Here is a 10,646-nt window from a genome sequence, read left to right on the forward strand (position 1 = left end):
CCCACAAACTATTATTCAAAAGAATTTCAAATATTCACAATCACAGGAGAGAATGTTTTAAATCACTAAAACTAAGAAAAATGCAAATCAAAACAACCCTGAAGTTTCACCTCTTACCCGGCAAACTGGCAAAAATGACAACACCCAGTGTTGGAGGGGTTGTGGAATGATAGGCATACCAATGCATTGTGCCTATACCTAGTGCTTGGAAATACTGTATTCAACTGTACTTTGCTCTCTTGGATGCCTTTAGATAAGCTTCTATTTCTAGAGTTACTGATGAAGACGTTCCCTCAAACCTTACTTATGTGACTCACTGTGAAATAAAGTAACCCTAGATACTTGAGGTCCTACCATTCTGAAGACTCATAGGTCCTACTGGTCTATGTCCATCATCTCAGTACCAGTCTACCTAAAATTCATAATCCTCACTAAATGATTAGCAATAAGGTGACTTTTTCCCCCACAGCACCTTATAAGAGCATCAACTAACAGGTCATGATCTTGAGCAGTGGGAGTGACTATACCAATGAAATCACAGATCTTTTGACATATAAGTCATTTTTCTGACTTGACCTTGAATGACCAGATTTTACCCAAGAATCTGAGTTGTTACTGAATTTCAGACAGATACTACTGACATTAGGTTAAGCAGCTCTACTGATTAACTTAATTTCCATCAAGCATAAGTCATTGAAAATGTGCCCATTTGGAGTGATTTGTGTGATTATAAAAAAGAGTGGCCTTGATGACCTAACAACCAAGCACAAAGATGACACATTTCTCTCCCAGTGTATCCCAAATACCTAACTATAATAGCTTAAAAGTATTTAACTCAAATGGTAGATTAAGTTGATTATATTGTCACACACTGAATGTATTTTAAATGGAAACTGTGGAATCTTGTTCCTTTAAGTCCCTCTAAAAACAGGAGAGATTCTCCTCTATCTGTAAGAGTCAAAATGCAGTAAAAGAAAAGTAGAGCTCATCAAAGAATCAAAGAGTTCAAAGGGTCATTGATCAAATTACCAAAGGTATACTTTATAAAACTTCACAAAATGATAACAAAATTAGGAAAAACAAAAGATTTAGGATAAAAAGGAAAATGATGAAAAGCAGGGATGAAGGGGGAAGAACACTTCCAGGCCTCAAACTACATTATAAACCAGAAGTCATTAAAATTATTTTAGTATCAAGTACTCCTCAACTGATTATGAAGGAGAAAGGGGAACTCGCAGAAGATATATAATTTATACAGGTTCACTCACAGAATGAAGCACAACCAAAGTTAGTGTTCTGACTTCTAATCTCATGTAAAGGATGAGGATGAAGATACAAAACACTAGATTTACAATCAGAGGAGCTGGATTCAAATCCTCCTGTTACTTAATACCTGTATAACCTTCAGTATATCTTTAACTTTTAGAGACTTTAGTCTTTCCCATTAGGGGGTTCAACAAGATTCTCTCAAAGTTCTTTCCAGTTCTAAATCCTATAGACTTTAAAAAAAATAAAATTTTATGTTTATTTTTAGTTTACATCATTTATTTCCACAAGATTTTGAGTTACAAATTTTCTCCCCATCATTCCCCTACACACCACCCCAAAGCAGCTATCCAACTGAATACCCCTCCCCCAATCTGCTCTCTCCTATATACTCCCCCAATCACCCTCTGACTTTCCAGTAGGGCAAGATGGATCTCTATGCCCTAGTGTCTGTATATATTATTTCCCAGTTGTAGGTAAAAAAAAGTGATATATATTTAAAATATTTGATTTTAAAACTTTGAATTCCAGGTTCTTTCCTTCCTCTGTCTGGGAAGATAAGCAATTCAATATAGAATATACATGTGTAGCTATGGAAAACATTTCTATAATGGATATACTGTGAAAGACTGACTACATTTCTCTCCATCCTATCCCACCCCCCACTTGGTTCTATTCTCTACTTTGACCCTGTCCCTTTTCAAAAGTGTGGGCTTCCAAATTTCCTCTCCACCAACCCGACCTCCCCTCCATCATCCCCCCTCTCATCCCCTTCCCCCCCTACTCTCCTATAGGGTGAGATACTTGATTTAGTGTTTATGTCATTCCCTCCCTAAGCCAAATTCAACAAGAGTAAGGTTGACTCATTCCCTTTTGCCTTCCTGTTCTTCCCCTCTATTGTAACAGTTTTCCCTTGCATCTTCCATATGAGATAATTTACCCCATTCTGTCTCTCCCCATCTCCTCTCATTATATACCTCTCTCACCTCGCAATTAAACCTTTTAATTATCATCTCTTCCTATTCAATTGGTCCTGTGCCCTCTGTCTATGTATACCTGTACACATATATACAAACACTCACATATGTATTCATATGCCCATATACCCTCCTATATAGACATATACATGTATGTATACATATATATACACACATTTATATTCCCTTCAACTATTCTCATACTGAAAAAAGTTTAATAAGTTACAAGTATCATTTTTCCATGTAGGAATGTAAATAGATCAACTTTGATAAGTTCCTTATGATTTCTTTTCCCTGTTTACCTTCTCATGTTTCTCTTGCTTCTTGTATCTGAATGTCAAAATTTTTATTCAACTCTGGCTTTTTCATCATAAATGCCTGAGCATCCTCTATTCCATTGAATGACCATATTTTCCCCTGAAACATGATACTCAGTTTGGCAGGGTAGGTGATGCTTGGTTTTAATCCCAGCTCCTTTGACCACCAGAATATCATGTTCCAAGCCCTTTGATCCCTCAATGTAGAAGCTGCCAGATCCTGTGTTATCCTGATTGTGTTTCTGCAATGTTGAAATTGTTTCTTCCTGGCTGCTTGTAATATTTTCTCCTTGATCTGGGAACTCTGGAACCTGCCTATAATATTCCTAGGAGTTTTCTTTTTGGGATCTTTTTCAAGATATGATCGATGGATTCTTTCAACCTCTATTTTGCCCTCTGGTTCTAAAAAAACATCAGGGCAAATTTCCTTGAGAATTTCTTGGAGGATGATTTCTAGGTTCCTTTTATGATCATGGCTTTCATGCAGGCCAATAATTTTTAAATAATCTCTCCTGAATCAATTTTCCAGGTCTGCAGTTTTTCCAATGAATGTGGTTTTTCATATTACCTTCTATTTTTTCATTTGTTTGGATCTGTTTAATAGTATCTTGATTTCTCATAAGGTCACTAGCTTCCATTTGCTCCAATCTAATTCTGAAGTAATTAATCTCTTCAGTGAGCTTTTGAGATTCTTTTTCCATCTGGCAAATTCAGCTTTTTAAGGCATTCTTCTCCTCATTAGCTTTTTGAGCCTCTTTTGCCATTTGAGTTAGTCCATTTTTTAAGGTGTTATTTTCTTCAGTCAGGTTGTCGACTCTCATTTCATAAATTTCTTGCATCATTCTCATTTCTCTTACCAATTTTTCCTCCACTTCTCTTATTTGGTTTTCAAAATCCTTCTTAAGCTCCTCTATGGACTGTAAGCAGCTTATTCTTTTCTTGGAAGTGTTTGATGCAGGAGTTCTGACTTTATTGTCTTCCTCCTGTTCCATGCTTTTTGTCCCCAAAGTAGAAGTGTAAAGTCAGACAACTGTGCTTGCTTTGCTTCCTTTGCTTGCTCAAGTTGCCACTCAATTACTTGACTTTTGAGCTTTTTGCCACAGTAAAACTCTGCTTCCAGAGAGGAGAGCATTGTCCCAAATCACTGGGGTTTTCTCAGCTGCTGGAGGTATTAGTTGGGTGCCCTCTCTGAATCCTCCACAAGGTCTGGCAAACTGGTCACGCACCCCAGGACTCCATCCTAGACTGCAATCCAGATCAAAGCAGGTTAAAGCAAGAGTGATTACCCCTCAGATTGTTTGCTTGGTCCCCCTACAATCTGCATGTCAGGAGCTCTGAAGCAGCCTCTTCTCCCTCCTGGGGCAGAAGCTGGACCATACTCCTGGAACTTCCTGTTCCCAAAGTTCACACTCACCTCTCACTTTGTCCTTAGCATCTATGGGTTGATAATTCTGGAAACTGCCACAGCTGCTAGTGATCCATTCTCCTGAAGTCTTTTTAACCATCAGCCTCCTTGAGGCTAAAACTGCAAGCTCATGTGGGGCTGGCCTCTGCTCCCTGTGTGCTGCAATGGCCTCTTTCTGTAGGCCTTCCAGGCTGCCTTCAGCAGGAGGTTAGCTTCTCTCTGTCACTTTGTAGATTTTGTAGCTCTAAAGTTTGTTTAGAGTCATTTTTTACATGTATTGGAGGAGGTGTAAGTGGGAGCCCTGTGGAAGTCCTGTTCTACTCTGCCATCTTGGCTCCAGCCCAAGTCTTATAGCCTCTTAAAGTTCTTTCTAGTCCTACAACCTATGATTTCTCTAGATACTTTGGCCTTAATCTTGAAATATGAATACCCAGCAATGAGGACTTGCAAAACATTTACCAAACAAAACACATTACAGTAATGAATGTCTGCTTTATATGATAAGAATGTTTGTAATCTGCACAGGTACTAATTTAAGCAATGTGCCATTTCCCAGTTTCTTCATAAAAGAAAATAAAATATATTACAAAAAATACACAGACAGTTCTTCTAAACCTTTCTGTAAATTCATTGTTTGGCTGAACAGTTCCATAATGATGATATTCAAGGCTAATTCTCATAAAGAAGTAGGAATATTTTTAACCCTTAGGAAATTTGCAATGTTCTGCTTTGGGAAGATTTTTTCATTCACATATGCTTTTTGGAATTGAATTTTCTGTGAAGGAATCTGTGAAGTTGTAAGTATCTAGATAAATCATTTCCCTCTACAATAAAATCCACCCCCCAAAAAATTCCTATTTAATCCCATGCTTAAGACATATACCAAAAGCTTCAGAAAAACTTGATGTCTTTGGACTTCTACCCTTTGTTTATTTAGTGATCTTATGACACCAAATCTTGTTGGAATATCACATATAGTGATGACCAAATGTTATGTATTTCTATGGAGAAAGAAAGAAACAATATAAATGTGACTTCTACTACACAATCCTAATAATTAAGATGGGGACAAAAATACTTAGCATTACTATAAGATTATGAATACTAAACAAGAAATTGAAGAACTTAAGATTGTCAAAGGCGGTGTCTTCATAACTAATACTGAAAATCTGGAGATAGAAAGGCTTCAAAGAGAAAGACTAAATTGAGAAATGAACAGGTTATAAAGAAGGCAATCTCTTAAACTGGATTTAAATTCTTGGATCAAAGCTTAAAATAGGAATGATGAGCTTGTGGCCACGAATGGAGTCCACCTAATGTAGACTGGTAAAGTTACGCATGTCTGAGGTCTCATGCTAAGATGAACGGTCTATGAAATGAAAAGACCGAAGAGCAAGAGTGAGTAATCTGCCAAATCAAATGCCATAAAGAGTAGTAGCTACAAGAAAAGGATGAGATTAGTAGGAAAGAAGATCAATGAATAATTCAAAAGAAGTCAAAACTAAGAGCCCTTTTCAAACATGCAGATGCTAGACAAAAAACATCTTAAACTTTCACTGTCACCAAGAAATCCCCTTTTTTCTCACTAGAAAGTTTGATTCTAGGTCACATTGCTCAGAAAATGCCTTCTCCAGGAAACTGAATGTATTTAAACTTGGACTTATATACATCCCAAAGGATCCGGAATAAATTGATGTCTTTGGGATGCTGACCTTCGTGATCTTACCATATAGCAAATCTTGTTGCAATGTGACACGTAGTGGCATTAACTTCCATCACTCAGACCCATGAAGAATCCCCATTCCACAGATGCAATGGGGTTGAGATTTTACAACATTGCCTATTAAAGACTGGGCCTATGAACTTGGGATCCAGAAAGTCTCCTCTCAGGCATGCTCTCTCTCTTCCATATGTCACTGCTCTAACCTAGACATAATTGCCTCCTGAAAAGTGGGTAGAGACACTTGCTTTTCCCCTTCAGTTCTCCATATCCAAATTTCTTTCAATATTTGAAAACTAATATTGTAAAAATCATAAGCATCACTATAGCCAAAATAAGTACTTGTCTTTTTGCCAGTCTAAGGACTTAGCTAGGCTTTTCCTTGTACAACAGGCACAGTATGTCACTGAGTGACTATTGGACACTTTTCCAGGCTAAAAGTGCTTTTGCTCCAGAGGCATATCATTCAACAACCTGATGTCATCATATAAATGGAAGAATGACATGAGATTATCTCCAAAGTGAAAGCTATTTTCACAGTTAGGGGAAAAAAAAGTTGGGTTCAAGAACTACCTCTAACACATACTAGCTGTGTTACTCTGGGAAAGTACAAGCACTTAGTAACCTAAACAACTAATACCCTTTTTTGGTGACAGTCAATCAGCTAGTATTTATTAAGCACCTACTATATGCCAGGCATTGTGCTAAGCAGTGGTGACATTGGCCCTTTTGGAAGTCTGATCTTTGGTAGTGTGGTGAATCCTACAGACCTCTTCTTAAAATATTTTTAATGCATAAAGTAAAATACATTTGGTCACAAAGGAACAAATTACACTGAAACAAAGTTTTACATGTAAAACCACTGCCCAGAGTTTAAAAACCTCTCCCAGAGCTAACACTAGAAGTTCCAGAGAGGACTCAGACCTGTCTTGAAAGGGGGCATTCCCTCATCTGATCTCTGCCCACCATTGCCATTGCAAAGTCCTTGTCAGTGCTAAACTTCTCTGCATTCCTGGAATGGCAGCTGGCTCATTCTGCTATAGTCAAGGTCCTCACTATTACACAACAATTATAGAATGATCAAACTCAACATCAGTCAACAAACACTGATTAAAAGTCTATTCAATAGCAGGCACTGTGCTAACAACTCAACATCACAGAGGTTATATTTTGTGGGGGAGGAAAAGGGGCAGACAAATATATAAATATGAACAGAATAGAAAGGATTAGGAGAGAAAGGGATGTTTTGGGGAAAAGGGATCAGGAAAAGTTTTGTATACAAAGAGATGCTTGAACAGAGGGTGTGGAGGGTATGCATTCTAAGCATAGGGAAAGGAGATGGAATACAAATGTGAGGAAGAAAAGAAAAGAAAAGCCAGTTTGAGCAAGTAGAAGAGTGTGGGTTTGGAGCTAATGCATCTTTACCATCGCACAACTGAATGAAAGATGAAGATGAAGAGAATCTTTTCCATTAAGTTTTTGTGTTCATTGTTAATTGGGAATATTTGATTTCATACAACAAAATCAATGTTCTCTTACATTCAAGAAGGTATAATATATACATACAGATATGAAAATCACTTAAGATTCTTTAAAAGACATAAAAACAAAGCTAACTGTCTTCAAAGACCCTCTAAATCATAAAAATCAGATGTTTCTCATTATGATGGAAATCCAGCAGGGTCCAAGTAGAGGGGCATTGCTGGGGTGGAGTCAAGATGGTGGAGGGAAACCATGATTTTGCCAAGCTATACCAATACCCTCCCACACACAATACAAACAAACCCTTAAAAAATGGTTAAATCAAATTCTGAGCAAGAAGACAAAAGCCACTGTGAGTTATTTTTCCAGGTCAGAATTCTTAGGAAGACAGAAAGAGCAGTCTGCAGATACTGGGGCAAAGGTTGGCCAGAGTTGCACTCCACAGCAGTCTGGACAGTAGTGGTACTAGGGGGAGTGACAACATGAGGTGGTAACGGTGGTATCATGAGCAGAGAAAAGCCTGGTAACTAGGGACAGTAAGGGGACTGTGGTCAGAAAAGGATCCTAGGGCGCCCTGATATTAGCACTTGCCATCTGATATATCTGTCATCATTATCCAGTTCTTGGTTATGGTTCCAAAGAGAATAGAGGAGCAGTTGCAGACCTTAGAAGCAGGGGCCCTGCCTGGGTAGAAAACAAGACTGCAGACCAATCAGAGTGTAGAACTTTTCCTGGATTACATCACATTAGAAGCATGTAAAACTCACAGGCCTCTACTGAGCAGTGAAAGTAGCAAAAGGACATAGAAAATAGAAGGTCAGGTCAGACACTCCCACTCCCACCCCCAGAGGTGATGTTTTGTTTCCCCAAAGTTCCAATCCAGGGGGTTCCGAATGATTATAATATCTCATATTCACACACACCCTTCTATCTTTCATACAACATGGGAATTAGCAGGGGCCAGAGAACTACATGAAATAGGTAGCAGAAATGGGAAAGATAATGCAGCTAAAGAGGACAGAAAAGAAGGGTGTAACATGAAATATTCTTGAATGGAAAAGCAAGTAAGAATACATTTGGACTTAACATGAAAGAGAATCTGTACAAAATTAAATGGGAAATTGAGAGTGCATATTTACAAGGAATGTGTATATACTGAAGTATATGTCTAAAGTTTCAGATTTGTAGCTCTATATGGATAAGTATGGTGATAAATTTATGTAATTCTGTGGAGATAATTAAATTTGGCTGAAAGAAATGGTATTGTTAACCTATTTATCATCTTGTGTTATCACTTCTGTTATTGTTACTTTGAGCACATTTAGGGAACTATATTAATTTTCTGGAGTCAGCAACATTTGCCAGTAGTGTTAGTTGACTGCAAATGAAATAGCCAACAGAAATATATCGTCTGTCTGATTATTTGGGAATAGAATTTTTACTCTTCACCTTGATGTATGTCTGTCTGTATTGCTTTTTAAATGGTGGAAAAGCTCCAGGGTAATATAATGTTTAGCAGAACAGATCATATTATACTATTATAAAAGTTCAGTGTTAAAAAGTTGTATAAGGCTGGATGGTTCATAGAATTAATGATGGAATGTAAATGTATTACACACAGCACTGGGCCACAAATGAAGAATTCAAGCTTAGTACTGATTTCTTTTCTAACTCTCTGTATAAGCTTCTGACCAGTCACGAAGTAAACTAAGTACCAGTGTTGGGAATGAGGAGCAGCTGCAGCAGAAGGGAGACAGCAGGAAGCTGGCAACAGGAATAGAATGGAAAAAAAGATGCACCTAAGAGAAACCAGTTATAGACCTGGTGGTGATAGGCATTTAGTTGCCCACAGAGATCGATCGCTACTGGCCTGAAGAGCTGCTGCTTCTTTTGTTTCTCACCAAGAACTGTAATGTGCAAGTGTGTGATTGCCTTCTTAACCACAAGCCTTGCACAGTGAAGAGACTCTGGAATATATTTTGCATTCCATTCAAACTTAAAAACCACAACATTAACATGAAAAAAAATTATGACTAGATAAAACTCAGCAATTAAGTACACCATAATCACTTGGTCTCATTACACACTGTAATTACATATTCTTAACCCTTGATGTTTTCCAACCTACAGAATCAGGGACTAGAAAAGTCATTTAGCACAACCAGTACTTGACCAAGAATTCCTTCTACAATCACCCCAACCAGTGGTTATCTATCATTGTTCAGCCTTTGATATCTTACTTTTCTAATCCATTTTGCATACCAACACCAACATGTTTTTTCCCCTCAAGATACTCTAAGACTTCTCTAACTCCTACAAAAGAAAGTCCAAATTCCTTAAACAAGGTGCTCCAAAATCTGATACAAATTACCTCCATATGAGTAGTAACAGCAGTTAGCTACTCATTCCTCCTAAATATAACCTGTGCTTTCCTTCCTCTTTGCCTTTTCTTCTGCAATATGTAGCTTTCTTTCCTCTTGCACTTTTCTGAATTCTATCCATTTTTCAAACCACTGCATGAGTCCTTCCCTGTATATGAACACTTCCCTTAAGACCTCAGTCTGCAGCAGTGTCTGAAAAAACAAAAAAACAAAAAAAATCAAAACGGTTGTATTCTTTTTTTTTTTTGGAGGGCAATTTGGGTTAAGTGACTTGCCCAAGGTCACATGGCTAGTCTTTGTGTTAAGTGTCTGAGGCTGGATCTGAACTCAGGTCCTCCTGGCTCCTGGGCTGGTGCTCCATTAATTGCACCACCTAGCTGCCCCCAGTGGTTGTATTCTTAATGTCCATTTGTCATTCCTTTGTTTAGAACACAGATATCCTTTCCTCCTAGAAACATTGCGTTAGGTAATAATTAGCTTCCCAGGTCAATCCATGTCAGTCTTTTTAAAGGAAGTTTTACTGATTCTTTTTTTACATTACAAAAAATTTATAGACTACTCCAAATTTGTCAGAAGTCTCTTATAACAAAGTAAAACAATTAGCAATACAATTTTATCTGAAACAGCATATAACATTTCACATCTGTAGACCTTCCACATCTGTTATAAAAATATTAATGGAAATTCCATTTTTCTTTGCTCTAAATTGAAAAAAGGACAAAAAAACAATTTCTTGTAACAAATATGCATATTCAAGTAAAACAAATAGCCTGATTGACTGTACACACAACATATTTTTATCTCATTCTCCACCCCAAATCCATCACTTTTGTCACAGATAAAAATCCATCCTCTTGCATAATGCATGGTTGTTGAATTGATTGCAGGTCTTACAGCTTCCACAATTGTGTTTTGACAGTGTTATTATTACTGTATAATTGTTCTACTGGTTCTGCTCATTACGTTCCTCATTATTTTATAAAAGTCCTCAAAATTTTTCATTTTATACAATTGATTTTCTTCCAGTTTTCTTGACTTCTATATTTATATTTAAAGTTTATTTTTTAGCTCAGGTTCGTTTTTTCTATCAGGAATTAA

This window comes from Petaurus breviceps, unplaced genomic scaffold (assembly GCF_028583685.1).
Source record: "Petaurus breviceps papuanus isolate PSGF00001 unplaced genomic scaffold, PetGlider_PUasm1.0 126, whole genome shotgun sequence".
Lineage (NCBI taxonomy): Eukaryota > Metazoa > Chordata > Mammalia > Diprotodontia > Petauridae > Petaurus > Petaurus breviceps.